Genomic DNA, 16,387 nt, shown 5'->3' with positions numbered 1-16,387 from the left:
GGACGACTAATTAATCATTTTAATTAAATAAATAAATGATATTAAGTTAATTACTTATAAAGTTATCAAATAAATTAATATTAAAAGATAACTTTATATTTAATTAATTTAATAAAGTGACTTGGATTATAAAATATTTAATAAAGTCACTTAAGAGATAAGATCAAAAAATGTTCTAGAAGTCTCTGGAGAAGATGGAGAGGAAAGAATAAATAGGCACCCCGGGGCTCCATTCGAATCAGGCAGTTGTTTATCTCTCTTTTGTTTTCAGATTGTGATTTAATCACAGGTGCATTGTGGAACCTAGGGTTTCTGCAATTGTCACAGTTGGCCATTGAGAACGATAACTCTCAATAGGTATGCAATTTTGAGGGTGTGAAATATCATTTGAATTATTGCAGATTGGAGGTGACATTCAGTCATTTCATCAGAGTGTTTATTCGTGGCTTAAGGCCAAATTTGTGGAGGATCATTCTGAGGATTGATATTCGAAGATTTACGCTTTGCAAGGTTTGAAGTTTATTATTTTTTCATCAAGATCTATTGGCGAGAAGATTAAGGAGATTTCTTTAGCATTTATATAGAAGGTTATAGTGAGAACAGATCGAGATTAGAGGAACGAGCTCCAATGGACATCGATTGCATTGAAATGCATAATCTCTGTAATCAGGCCAGCTAGAGCTATGGACATTCCCTGTACCGTCATATTAGTGGTCGAGTTTATTACGGTCATGGACCTGCAGCTATTCCAAGTTTACTTTGACTCGATTTAGAGACCCAAATTGCAGCAAGAGTGGAATCGGGATCTCACAATCTTCCAGCGCTCTAGTCGGGCATTACATCCGAGTGTTACTGTACAGGGCAAATTCGTAGCAGCAAGATAGGGAATCGAAAGATGGAAATCGTCTTGAAAACCAAAGGAGCAGTCTGAAATATATTCATGACTTTCGATTTATGAAAGCCGAAATGCATCAGACTAAAGGGGTTAGCGGAGCCAGACATAAATAGGAGCAGATTTGCATTATGGTCTTCCGATTTTTGCTGACATCACTACAGATGAACGGAGTTATCACAAATAGTAAATAACGACTTCATTTGCCTTTGCGTCCAGCTATGAGCTTGGACTGAGCATTATTTTTTGGGTCAAGTTTTATCAGTAGCTCCACCGAAGTTAAAAAGGACAGGTTCAAAATTTTGGGATTCAACAGCACCATGGGGACACAAATCTACACGACAGTTGGATTTCGAATATTAATCTAACAGACCCGTCGGCATTCATCAAAATGATTCATTAACATTGCATCCAAGGTCTGCATTCTAGAAATCAATAATCATACTTTGAGTAACTCACGGGATAGCTGGAAATAATCTTCAGACACCATTGTGACTCAGCTGACCAGTTCACCTTTATATCTGAATCGGAGACAGCATTCAGCGTGATTTGGTAGAGAGTCGACAGGAACAGACCCAAACCCGTCAACAACTACATCAGCAGGCTTGTAGTCGGACTTGGAGAAGTGCATTCGTTGAAACCTCAGGTTCATGCCATTGATTTCTTATATAAGATACTATTTGCAGGCTCGCATTCAACCAAGGATGGATCACCAACTGGAGGGAGCCGTGGCTAGGACATAAACAAAACCAGGTTCTCAATAGATCTTTAGAGTCAATTAAATTATCAGGCATTGCTATTCTTCCTGTATTACTACCCGTATGGTAATCTTGTTATTGATACTTGGGTCTGTAATTATTGCACTATTACGAAGAGTTTAATATTATTGGTGCTCCAGTTATCATTGCATTTCTTGTATAATCATCTTTTTTGCAAGTAGTATCAGAGTTGGATTGCAAACTGTTTGACGAAATGTCAAACCCTTGAAGTTTTAGTATTTTGGTGTTTAAGAAGCAATAATCCTATCGGGGTTATTTCAGAATACATTATAGTTACAATTCCTTAGTTTCTTTGATTGGCTTTACAGATTCAGACTGGGGAGGTGATATAAATGATAAGAAATCTACTACTGGTTATATTTTTCAGCTTGGGTTAGGTCCAATTACATGGAGCAAGAAAAAACAAACTACTACATCATTGTCCTCATGTGAAGCAGAATATAGAGTAGCAAAAGAAGCTAGAAAGGAAGTAGTTTGGATTCACAACCTTTTATTTGAGCTTGGTTTTGCACAGAGTTCAACTACTACTTTGTATTATGATAATCAAAGTGCTATCCAAGTTGCAAATAATCATGTTTTTCATGCTAAAACAAAACACATTGAGATTGATGTTCACTATATTCGAGATCTTGTTCAAGCAAATTTTGTTAATCTTCAATTTTTTCCAAGTGAAGACCAAGTAGCAGACATATTTACTAAGAGTATGCTTGAAGCCAAATTTCTAAAACTACGCGGCGTACTAGGTATGATTGAGGTGAACATTAAGGGGGGAATAGTCATATAATGTTCCTCTCTCATTTTTAATGTTGTAAATGGGTACCTAAGAAGGCTTAATGTTGGGACCTATCCTATCTAAAAAAGTTATTGTAATTTCTCCCACAAATTATCATTAGTGGTAGAAATTAAGGGAGGATGTTAGACATAGTCAGCAACCATGCCCTCGCTATTATAACTAATTAGAACTAGTCAAAAATCATATCTATGTTGAACTTCCTATCGTGCCACACATTTCCTATAAAATTGGCAATAGATAGAAATGACCTACTTGATACTAGGTCATACAACATTATCCACATCTTCCTCTAGAAACATCTTTTATTAATGCCCTTATATCATAGGCTCTCTATACATAGAGGCCATTGCATACGTTTGTAAGCAATCAATTTAGTGAATAAAATATGCTTCTCTATTCAGTGTTTATTTCTTAATATATCTATGTACTGTTTTTATATTTCAAATTTCATCAGTTAGTAGATAAAAAAGAAAGGGTGGGTGGATGCATGGGCCACGTAAAATTGGAGTGACACAACTTACAATAAGAATGGATTAAAAATACAAGCTAGTAGTCAATGGAATCATAAATAAATGAATGGAAAATAACTTAAATATAAAAATAAATGTGTATATATATGTATTTATATGATATAGAAATCCTAAAACTAAATAAAAACGAAATAAAGGCCAAAATCAAACAAGGAAGGAAAATGAAAAAAGTAGGAAATTAAACAATAGAGAGGATAATGACCTATCAAGCAAGAGGGAAAGAGATTATTCTAAACTAAGGGAAAAAAAATACAAATGAGGGAAAAAAAAATTAAAAATAAATAAATAAAGAATCTAAAATATATATAAATATACACAATATGAGTGTGTATAGGAATAAATAAGTGTGTGTGTGTGTGTGTGTGTGTGTGTGTGTGTATGTATATATATATATATATATATATATATATATATATATATATATATATACACATACACACACAAACCTTTATATGTGTAGATTATACACATGCACGCACACACACACACACATGCACACATATACAAATAACTAGAAATATAAATCTCTCTCTCTCTCTCTCTCTCTCTCTCTCTCTCTCTCTCTCTCTCTCTCTCTCTCTCGCCCTCCCCCACCCATTCATATTTATATGCAAGGATATATATGCATACATAAAAATAAGGAGACACACTAAAATACAGACAATTAAAAAAAAAAGCAATGACAACAAACACACATAAACACGCACACTCTCTCTCACACACACACAAGAAAAAACACCAAACAACCTAATAGAAAACAAGCAAATGACTATTAAAATATAAATAACATGAAGGAGGAACAAGAAGAGAAAACAGTTTAAAGGGACCAAGAATCAAATAAAGAAAATGGGGGGGGGTGGGGAGAGAGAGAGAGAGAGAGAGAGAGAGAGAGAGAGAGAGAGAGAGAGAGAGAGAGAGGGAGGGAGAGAGGGAGGGGTGTCGGACAACACAAGGGGGAGAGGAAAGACAAAAGGGGGTGGCGGGGTGGGTGGGGAAACACCAAAAGATCCTCAACATGGAGGAAGGACAAGGAAGATGAGAATGACAAAGAAGGGAAAGCCAACCAAGAATCAAAAAACACCAAAAAAAAGGAACAAGAGAGGAATGAAGCACACTAGAGCTAGGGGGAATGACCATGGGGTGGGGGAGGTTTGAGGGAAGATAGCAAAGGTTTCCATGAGTTTCTCAAGCTCAAACCATCATCCCAATTGAGGTTTGATGGGTTATTATTGATTTCAATAGCCTCCTTGAGTTTCCTTCTGAAAAAATTATCTTTCTTGCATACGATTTGAATGTCCTATAAGTGGATGTGATGCTTAGTGGTTGAGGAGTGATCAGCTAGGGCAGATTTAATAATGTAACGCCCCGCTCAGGAACCCAAGAGAAACAAACCTAACATGTTACAATGTTTATTGAACTATTTTTTTTTTTTTTTTGTAACATGTTAGGTTTATTTCTCTTGGGTTCCCGAGCGGGGCATTACAAATAACATACTCATGCTTGATGTTAGTTGCATGTTCCTTGATTCTAGTGTTGAAAGAACATCCAAATTCACCTATACAAGGTGTGCCACATGAGCACAACACCTTATAGACACCAAATTCTAAAAAGACATCCCTTAAGTCTTTAAGTGATGGGATGCAATTTTTCAAGGTGGTCAATGGCTTGAATGCCACATGAATACTATTTTTGGCTAGAATCTTGGAAAATTTGTGGGAGGTTTTGACAACATAAGGAAGAGAGATAAATGAAGAGATACCCTGGGGAGAGGTGGAAGGATGGGAGGTGGAGTGAGTGAAGGATCTAGCTTGGTAGAAAGTCCTAAAGATTTTTTTTTCAGAATAGCCATTCCATCTGAAGACAAGACGAAGGTGGGAGAGCTCTTAGTCTAAGTTATCTTCATCATAAATCTAGTAGGCTCTTAGGGAATGGGTTTTGATAATGCCAAATTTTTGGCCCAGGTGATGCTGAGAAGTTGCACGAAGATATTGATTAGTGTGAGTGGCTTTGCAAAAATCCCCATGCCACAATGAGCCATCAAGTTTCCCATGAATCAAGATATTAGGAAAATGTAAAGAATTATTAGATACACCTCTTTGGTGAAAGATATGCATGATGCCAAATTGTTGAGATGAGCATTAAACTCTTTAAGTTTTTCATGGTCATGGGGTCAACAAATGTTGGTGTCATGACCATATCATTTCCACCACTTGGGTTTAAGGGCGAAATATCACAAAGAAATTTCTTCAAATTGTTCCATATAAAGATTGGTGATAAGATGGGAGAGGGTTGAACCCATGACAACACCATCCACTTGCTCATAAATGACCCCTTGGAAGGAGAAGAAAGTGGGATGCAAGCACAACCCCACAAAGGAGGAAACCTCAGCATTAACCTTATGCTTGATAATATCAATAGAATTAGGAATAAGGACTTTGGTGAAGAGTGAAACAACATCAAAGCTAACCAATATGTTGCCATTTTCATATCTGGCATCTTTGATGAACTCAAAAAGATGGTTAGAATCTTTGACAAAGGATTCAACTTTGACAACATGACGGGATACAAGTTTGGATAAAAAACAAGATAGCTTGTAGGTCAGAGAACTCATAGTATCCACAATGGGCCTCAATGAGACATAGGCTTTGTGGATTTTTGGGATACCATAGATACAAGAAGTTAACTCTTTGCCTCTTGGTGACTTTGTCAAAAGAAGAGTTGGCAATAGCCACTTTGACCTTCTTCATGATTTTACTACAAGGGTTGTGTGGAAGAATCCTATAGCTACTACTATCTAAGAGAAGGTCATTCATCTTAGCAATGTAGTCAGATTTATTCAAAATTATAGTACAACATTGTATTTATCATCTCTAGAGATGACAAGGCCATGGTTATGAATAAGGTCCTTAAAGGAAAGAAACTCTAAATGTGAGATGTTGCACTTCCATGGTTTGGCACATCTTAAAGCAACAACACAATCTTTCCTAAAAATCTTAGCCATAGTAGTGGGGAAATAGTGAATCATGTTCTCAATTTCAACAAGAAAATCAATGTGTAGAATGGAGCAAGGAGAGATGGAAAAATTGAGGCCTCTATTGAGAAACTTGGAAGCAAGGGGATCTAAAGTTACATGAGATAGGTTGATCATCAACGCGGATTCCCAATTTTTAATAGAGAAAGACAATGGTTGGGCTATAGGGATTGGGTGGTAGGAGGAAGGAGATTGGTTAGATGGGAGAAGGGAGCCCATGGTTTGGCATGAGTTCATCAGGGAAAGAGTGGAAGGATGGACCTATGGATCAAGAGAGCAAAGATGTGAGAGGGATGGGGCTAGCAATCTCAGAGAGAGATTCACTCCCTCAAAAGAAGAGTTGTTGGTCTAATGTGTTATTATTATTGATTTCTAATTGATTATATCAAATCCATGGTTTTCTAGTGGTTAAATAGATTATTAAAACAAGACCATTTTGGGGCTATTATTTGTAATTTTCTCCAAAATTTTATATGCTTCTCATGGTGATTAGAATTAAGAATTTAGATTACAATACCTGATGTAGAACCTATGGTATTGTGATTTAACTGAAATCCATTAAAATGTCATGACAAATATTTTGCAAGACAAAAAGTGATCCATTCAATTCAAAATAGAGTTTGTACAAAAATCTATATTAAAAATTATGTCTACTTGTAGAAGTCATAACTTTCTACTCGTAGCTCGAAATCGCAAACCACTAGAATTCTAGAAAGACCTTCTAGAGATCAACATCTAAAATCCAAATTCTTAAGCATATTTATGAATTATTGGCCCTATTGAAGCACAAAAATTCCTTGGTGGCTTTCGAAAATGTAAAATACTAGAACATAGAAAATACCAAAAAATAAATTTCAGTATTTTCCCTTTTTTTCTTGTGCTAACATCTTATGCATATTCTCAAACTATGTTTTGACCACATGGAAGCAAACAGTGATGACAAGGACTTCTTGAAACATAGTAGGACCCTACTTTGAGCAAGCAGTGAAAAATTATACATGTCTTGATTATAATAGAACCCTAGAAACTTGATGTGAAATTTCATACATCCACTCAACAATGTTGATAAAAGTAGAATTACTTATTTATAAAATCTTAAAATATACTATTATGATTCTTTATATACCTTTTTCTATGGGGATTCTCAATAACTAAATTGTCAAAATTTCTAATAGAAGTTGAAAGTGTCATGTAAATAACTATAATGGTGTTTAACTTCTAGATGGTAGAAGTAGAGATAAAGTGCGAAAGAAAGATGAATGGGATGAATAATTGTAACATCAAATGTTAATGGGCTTTGAGAGTTATTAGACAATTGAGGTCAAATTGATTAAGATAAAATTCATGAAACATTTGAGGGAGAATAAAGGTGCATATTTCCTCTATGGGGTTCTCAGAGAAATAATCATAGAGAAAGGAGCTCACCTAGTTTTGACTCTTGTCACAACATTTGGTAAATGACTATAATGTCAGGCATAGAAAATCTAAACCTTATCACTCCAAGCCAATGGTCAATCATATATAATAAATATGGAGATATAATATATTTTGACTAAAGAAAAAAAAATCATCAAATAGAGTAGGTAAATACATTGTTAAAAGTTCTCTAGGCATATAAAACCACTAGGGAAACTATAACATTAAAGTAAAATAGTGTTGCAACATTTTTATAAGAATTAAATACTTCAGCGTAGATCCATACAACCATTGAAATAATAAATTATATAATTAAGACATGGGCAATAAGAGAACTCATATCACCATGATTTGTTCTCAAGGGAACCCAAACAAGGAAAAATCCTAGTGGAGATTGAACACACGAGATGACACACGAATCTAAAAAATATTTGTGTTAGAGGACCTAACCTTGTTAGGACTTGATGTACATTAGATTTAGTACATGTGTCCTTGTTGGGAGACAAGACTCTATCAAAGTATTGCACCCCTATTAGGAGTTGAGACAACAAAAAGAGAGCTCATTGCTTGAGGATGAAGTTTAAAGCCATTTTTTGGACTCATTGTCCAATACAAAGAAAATATTATAATAAAAGTAGAACTATATATAACATCGCCATGCTGAATTAGTCCCAATGAAGCTCACATATTCTTTGTGTTAGGAATAAGCTGTCTCAACCTTGATAATTTCCATTCTTATTATTTTTTTTTGTAAATGTATTTTTTCCAAATAATGTAATTAAGTGTGAGTGTACATGTCTAGTTGGCATGTTGATGTATCACTCCACTTGCATGTGTCAACATCTTGAATTGTGTGTAAGGATATCATGACTAAAATGGTTACGATAGATTCTTATGATGCATAAGAGCTATCTTTGGAAGATTTGATGATGGGTGAAGATGAGAAGACATTGGAAATTGATCATCGAATATTGTACACTTGAGTCTCCATCTAGTATGCAGGGTTCAAGGCATTGTCCATAATTTTTTTTCCTACATTTTTGGAGAATGGTAAAACCCTAATATGGTTGTTCTTTGGAAGTTTCCCTAAAAGTGAAAAGTGCGTTATATACACATTTTTAGGGTTGTAGATAGGAGAGTGAAGAAAAGTGTATTGTTAGTTGCTACTAAATCAGTCTTTTGTGTCTTGAAAGAACTGGCACTACAAGTGTGTTGTAACTTTTATGTTGAAGATATACATTGTGCAAGTTTTGGAGGGGTGGGGTTGTTTTACCAAAAGGTTTTTCCCCACTAGCATATCTTTGTGTTTATGCATTTTATTTCTCTATCTATTTTTTGTATTCATGGTTGACTACATTATTATTGTTTACATAATATTGAATTTGAAATCATAAGGATTTAAATAGAATTTGCACAATGCTTTCCTTAAGGGATTAGTGTAGGAATCTGTTTCCACACCTAAGTTTCCTTACAAGTGGTATTAGAGCTTGATCAACTTTTGATCCTAGTTGTTGGGTAGGGTTTTTTAAGCTAATCACAATTTGAGTGGGAGTTTTGTGTAGAGAATTATGAATCTTATTTGCAAATTGAGATGTCTAGTTCATCATACGTAAAAATGGAGGTAGAGAAATTTAATGGTAGTAATTTTGAGTTGTGGAAACTCAAGATGGAAGACTTGCTTGAAGATCATGATCTATGAGAGGAAAATTCACTCGATGTGAGACTTACACCAATATATCAACTAGTTTGGGATCTCAAGGATCAAAAAGCTAAGGGTCTCATTAGACTCTATCTAGCTAATTTAGTTCTCCTAAATGTTCTTGATGACAAGACAATAAATAGTTTGTGGACACAGCTTGGGTCTGTATATTAGGCCAAATCTCTAGTGAATAAGTTATTCCTGAGGAAGAAGTTGTATTCTCTATGAATGGAGGAAGGAGGATCTATTATAGATCATCTAAATTCTTTTAATTTACTGAATGCACAGTTGAAATCATCTGGTCTCAAGATAGAGGAAGAGGATTGATGTATATCCTATTATGTTCCTTGCCAGATTCATGGGACCATATTGTGATGGCTCTTGGAAGTACTTTAGTCACTTTCAAAATGGATGATGTGGTGTCTTCACTCTTATCTGAGGAGACCTAGAGAAAGTCTTCAGATTCAGCTAAGGAAGCTCTTGTTGTTCATGTTAGATCCAATGATAGAGGGAAGCAAAATGACAATGAATCTAGAAAGGGTAGATCCAAATCCCATGGAAAATAAAAGACTCTTGGAAAGTCCAACACAAAATGCTAGAACTGTGATAAGACTCAAAATTTTGATAAAGACTATAAAGAGCCAAAGAATAAGAAGGCCTCAGATTCAGGTTCAGAAAAATCTCAAGAAGATGGTGATGCTTTCATTGTAGCATTGGTAGTGTATGCATCTAATGATGTGTGGTTAATAGAATAGGGTAATTTTTTCCACATGACCTCTCATCAAAGCTAGTTCTTAAAGTATGAAGTTTTTGATGGTGGAAAGGTGTACTTTGGTGATGATTATCATGTAAAGATAGTTAGACAAGGATGGGTCACTATCAAATTCCTTGATGGACAAGTAAAGAGGAACAATGGGGTAGTGCACATCCTTGGTTTGGCACAAAACCTATTATTTGTAAGTATGCTAAATGATGTAGGTATGCACGTTGTTTTTTTCTAAAGATGGATGTAAGATGATGAGAGGAGCTATGTTGCTTGCTAAGGGCATTAGGAGAGGTACTTTGTTTCAGCTTGATGCATGCATTTCTCAAAACAATGTTCTTCTATTTCAAAGAAGAGAGAAACTATCACTTCATCCCCACCATTTGAACAAGTAATAAAGAAGACTGTGGTTATTGGTTTTCATGGTAGTGCAACATGTGTACCTAAGGGTTCAAACACATTGTAAGGCAAGCTTCCTATAGAAAAGATAATGTTGTGGCATATGGGATTTGGCCACATTGGTGAGAAGGGTCTCAGAACTTGGAAAAATAAGAACTTCATTGAGGGGTTAAATGGTTGTAATCTTGAGTTTGACTTCTACAAACATTGTGTCTATGGTAAAAAAAAAATTGTTCAATTTTACTCTAGTTCTCACAAATCTTCTAATGTTTTTGATCTTATTCATTTTGATGTATTTGGTCCTATAAAAGTTCCTTCAATCTCCAAGTCAATACTTTTTGTATCTTTCATAGATGATTACAATAGAAGGACATGGATTTATTTCCTAAAAAGTAAGACACAAGTCCTTCTTCAGTTCAAGGAATTTAAAGCCCTTGTAGAGAATCAAACTAGTAAGAAGATTAAGTGTGTGAGAACTGACAACGATGGTGAGTTTTGCTCAGTAGAATTCAAACAATTCTATAAAGAATGAGGTATTAAGAGGAATAAGATAACTCCTTATACCGCATAGAAAAATGGAGTTGCAAAAAGAATGAATTAGGACACTTATGGAGAAGGCTAGGAGTGTGCTTAGTGGAACTGATCTTGAACAAAGATTTTGGGTTGAAGCTATGGCCACTGCTTGCTATCTGGTTAACAGATCTCTTACATTAGCCTTTTTTGGTAAGACACTCATGGAGGTGTGGTCTAGTAGGAAGCCTTCAATGAGACATCTTCATGTTTTTGGTTGTGAAGCTTATGCACATGTTCCAAAAGAGAAAATATCTAAATTAGAAAAAAAAGCTGTCAAGTGTATTTTCATCAGATATAGTGTTGGTATGAAGGGATACAAGCTGTGAGGTCCTGTAACTCGTAAGGTGTTGTATAGGAGAAATGTTATTTATAGAGAGCTGGCATCTTCTCCTATTGCACTACAACTAGATGAAAAAGAAAAGAAGGAAGATATTGTTCAGTTGCCTCCTACCCTTGAGAAGACTGAACAAAAAGACTATGTTGGGTCTAATGATGAGGAGAGCTCTAGTAGCTCTGATAGTTTAGAAGAAGAGGAAGGAAAACCTCAACCTCAACCCTTAAGAAGATCCATGAGAGTAAGGAAGCAACTAGAAAGGTTTGGCTATTCTATGTTAGATTCTAGTTGTGCCTTTACTTTGATTACTAACACTGGTGAGCCTAGATCTGTGAAAGAGGTTTTGGATATGGAAGATGTAGGTTCTTGGATTGAGGCCATGGATGATGAGATGGCTTCATTGAACAAAAACAAAACTTGGAATTTTGTACCTTTTCCTAAAGGATGGAAACCTGTTGGTAGCAAATGGGTGTTGAAGAAGAAATTTTGTGAAAATGACAGTGTTGAAAGGTACAAAGCTATATTGTTGCAAAGGGGTATTCATAGGTAGAGGGAATAGATTATGGTGAAATATTCTCTCCTATTGCAAATTTGACATCCATATGTTGCATCATATGATTTAGAGATACAATAGATGGATGTAAAGACAACTTTCCTTCATGGTGATGTGGACGAAGAGATTTATATGTCATAGCTTGAGCACTACATTGTTAAAGGTAAAGAATCTTCGATTTGTAGATTAAAAAAGTCTATGTATGGTTTGAAACAACATCCTAGGATGTGGTACCTTAAATTTGATGCCTTTATGTTGTCAATCGGATTTGCAAGATTGAAATAAGATCATTGTGTTTATTTTAGAGTTGAAAATGATCGTGTTCTTATTGTTGCATTATATGTTGATGATATTTTGTTGTTTGGGAAGGGTAAGGGTATGATTTCTAATCTTAAATCCTAGTTGTCAACATGGTTTGAGATGAAACATCTTGAGGTAGCAAGGTACATCTTATGTATGGAAATCAGTAGAGATAAATCTAACAAAAAACTTTGGTTGAGTCGGAGTAAGTATGTGAAGTTTGTGTTGGATAGGTTCAACATGGAAAATTGTAGACCATCGTGTGTTCTTGTTTTTATGGGACCAAAGTTATTTGTAAATGATTGTCCAAAATCTCCTAGTGAGGTGGAGGACATGAGTAGAGTACCTTATGCTAGTGTAGTTGATAGTCTTATGTATGCTATGGTCTATACTAGATCAAACATTGCCCAAGTAGTGGGAGTTCTAAGCCAGTTTATGGCTAATCATTGATGGGTACATTGGGATGTAGTTAAGTGAGTATTCAGATATTTGAGGGGTACATTAGGTTTCTCCATTTTTTATCATGGTAGCTCTTTTGGAGCTTTGCATTCAATTTGTATTCGTGGGTTTGTGGATTTAGATTAGGCAGGTGATATTGACAGTAAGAGATTCACTAGTGCTTATGTGGTCACTATGTTTGGTGGTGCCATCATTTGGATGAGTAAGTGACAACCTATGGTTACTTTGTCCACTATAGAAGCTAATTACATGGCTGCTACTCATGATTGCAAGGAAGCCATTTGGCTTAGGAGATTGTGTTTTGAAATTGGTGTTGATGCAGGATAGATTACTATTTTTTGTGATAGTCAGAGTGCTATTTTCCTTGCAAAGAATTCAACTTTCCATGCCAGAACAAAGCATATTGATGTGCAGTTTCACTTTATGAGAGATATGGTGGAAGATGGAAAGGTAAATTTGGAGAACATAGATACTATATATAATGTTGCAGATGCATTGATGAAACTAGTGAGCACAAATAAGTTCAGATGATGTTTGGAGTCTATGGGCCTCTCGACCTATAGAGATTAGTTCCTATTGCTCCTATAGGGTGTTCAACAAGTGGGAGAATGTCAAGAATAATGTGTCTCAACCTTGATAATTCCTATTCTTATTATTTGTTTTGTAAATTTATTTTTTGCAAATAATGTAATTAAGTGTGACTATACATGTCAAGTTGGCATGTTGATGTGTCACTCCACTTGCATGTGTCAACATCTTGAATTGTGTGTAAGGAGATCATGACTGAAATGGTTATGATAGATTCTTATGATGCGTAAGAGTTATCTTTGGAAGATTTGATGATAGGTGAAGACAAGAAGACATGTGGCAATTAATCATCAAGTACTATACACTTGAGTCTCCATCTATCATGTAGGGTTCAAGGCATCACCTGAAATTTTTTTCCTACTTTTATGGAGAATGGTAAAACCCTAATACAGTTGTTCTTTTGAAGTTACCCTAAAATTGAAAAGCACGTTATATAATCATTTTTAGGGTTGTAGATAGGAGAGTGAAAAAAAGTGTATTGTTGGTTGCTACTAAAACAGTCTTTTGTGTCCTAAAAGAACTTGCACTGCAAGTGTGTTGTAACCTTTGTGTTGAAGATAATACATTGTGTAGGTTTTGGAGGGGTGGGGTTGTTTTACCGAAAGGTTTTTCCCCACTGACATATCTTTGTGTTTATGTATTTTATTTCTCTATCTATTTTCTATATTCATGGTTGACTGCAATATTATTGTTTACAAATTATCAAATCTAAAACTATAAGGATTTAAATAGAATTTGTACAATACTTTCCTTAATAGATTAGTGTAGGAAGTTATTTCTGCACTTGGGTTTCCTTACACTTTGATCTTGCATCAAGGCTCAAGCATCATAGAATCATATCCCCACATACCAAAAAAGACTTTGATTTATACCTTTACAATTCTATATTCCATCACATATAAAATCTCCTTGCATGCATTGAACACTTGTCTATGTCATTGTTTGGTCAGACTTAAATTCTACAAGACCATATTTCTTTGATGCACTCAAGAAAGATACTAACAAAGGTTTAATATATCTTACAACTAGAGGGTGGTATCTTATGAAAAAAATTCATCTATAGGATGTCTATGATGAAATTAAACAAGGGTATTATGCCTTGATCTTTGTCTCAAAGACTTGTTCTCTCATAACCTTGCAACGTGACATAGCCAAGTAGATTAATTTGAAAATAAGGGTATTATAAGTGTTGTGCTAGTAGCTAATTTGATACATGGCTATTTAGAAGCTAAGAAAAAATTGATTCATCTAGATGATGTGTGGAGGATGAATGTAGAAGGTAATTTGCTTCATCTTCCCACTAGCATGAACACCCATTGTAAAATTATTGTTACCACTAGAGGTAAATTTACTTCGAAACACATGAGAAATCTTTATGTTTATCAGATGTAACTACTATGGGAGGAAAAAAATTCAAATATATTTTGCCTCTTTTCCTTTCCTAATAGTGAGGGACATATGCCACCTAAGTACCTAAAGAGTTTGGCTCATCATATTGTAGAAAAATGAGTGAGGTTGTCATTCGCTATTAAAATAGTTGTGGCATCCGTGATGGTATCTCTCGACTTAGAGGATTGAAAGTCAAAGCTAGGGAAATTGAAAAACGTTGAGGGGGAGGTAGAGGACTATATGATTAAAATCCTCGTGCTGAGTTACAAGTCTCTTCCCTCACATCTTAAATCTCAATTTTCTTATTTTTCTTTCTTTCCAGAGGATACATTTTTTTTCTTACTAAAATAATATTCCCAGAATGTATAAATCATGACTATTTGATATATTTGTGGATAACTAAAGGTTTTATTCCTCCAATCTATATCTTCTTATCTAAACTACAATCCTTATTTCTCATCATTGTTAAATCTTTCTCAATAATTTTTTTCTCTCCTATTGTTCCCTCCTTGTTGTTGTGCACCAATTACCATTTCCATGGGAATGACGTTATATAAGCACATAGAGTATTTATTCTAGATTCATATATAGAAACCCTGCTAATTATCCATTATGTTGCAAACCATGTAGAGACAATTTTCTTATTATATTTTGAATGCCTTATGCTCCAATTGTTGTGGGTAGAGGCTTTTTGGATTAAATTAATTGCATCAACCCTTGCATGTGTGCATTCAACCATAGGGAGAAATATGATCTTTCATTGTTTATTTCGCCTACTTTAATGGGTAGGTTTGACTCTATTTGGTTGGAAATTAACAACTCTCTTGTATGAGTTCCTGTCCTTAGTGAGTCGGTTCATTGATTTGATTCCCCTTTCATTTGCTTTCAAATTTGACTCCTTCATTTTTGTTTTCTTTTTGCCATGGTTGACCATATTCAAGATTGCATTATCGCATGGCAAATTGGTGATTTGGGTTGCATTATGATCTTATATAAAACTTCTTCTCATTGTCTTTGTTGGATCATCATGTTGTGAACAAAAAAAAAATATTAAAAATTCATGTAGACTAACTATATTTTTCCTTTAAGAATTAATTTCATTTTAATCTTCTAAATCAATAGAATGTAAGAAAATAATAATACATTAAATATTTATGAAACAATCAAAATATTCTTTAATTCTATACCTTTAATTTTTTCTTCTCATTCTTCCAATCTTTCATACTTTATTGTATTATTTCATTTAATTTTGATTTGAAATAGCATTTTAAATTTTTAAAAATTTAATCTATTTGCTTATATTCTTAAAATAATATTAGAAATACTTTCATAACTTTTAAATTATGTCAAATATAAAATTAACACATGTACTATCAAATTTAACTTTCTACAATTTACAAATGTTTTGAATTTTCAAATCCTTGATTCTTGCTCAAATCCTGTCCAAGCAATGTTGGATCAAAGATACAAGCCAGATGATCAGTCGTTTCCATTTCCAAACACTGAAATAACAAATCAAATTTAGAACTGGCAATCTATTATGCAATAAATCAATATGGCTGTTACAAAAGAAAAGTTGATATAGTACCTATCGACGATGATAGATTATCATTACGATTGCTTTGCGTACAATAATCTAATATCTAACAAAACTCAAAGTATAGTTCACGAATATGATGAAATGATTGCAATCGTTAAATCAAAAGAGTCTTACTGTTAATTATTGTTAGTTGGACAGCTGTTATTTCTGACCCGGAAATAGCAGCACTATTTATGGGTAGCTTGGACAGCTGTTCGTCCTTATCTATGAATAGTGGTTGTATTTATGGGTGGTTTGGACAGCTGTTTGTCCACTTGCCAAAAATTAGTAAATGGTTATTATTTACTAA

This window comes from Cupressus sempervirens, chromosome 7, assembly GCF_028749045.1.
Source record: "Cupressus sempervirens isolate cs-2001-9-10 chromosome 7, ASM2874904v1, whole genome shotgun sequence".
Taxonomy (NCBI): domain Eukaryota; kingdom Viridiplantae; phylum Streptophyta; class Pinopsida; order Cupressales; family Cupressaceae; genus Cupressus; species Cupressus sempervirens.
This window is presented reverse-complemented; position numbering follows the sequence as displayed.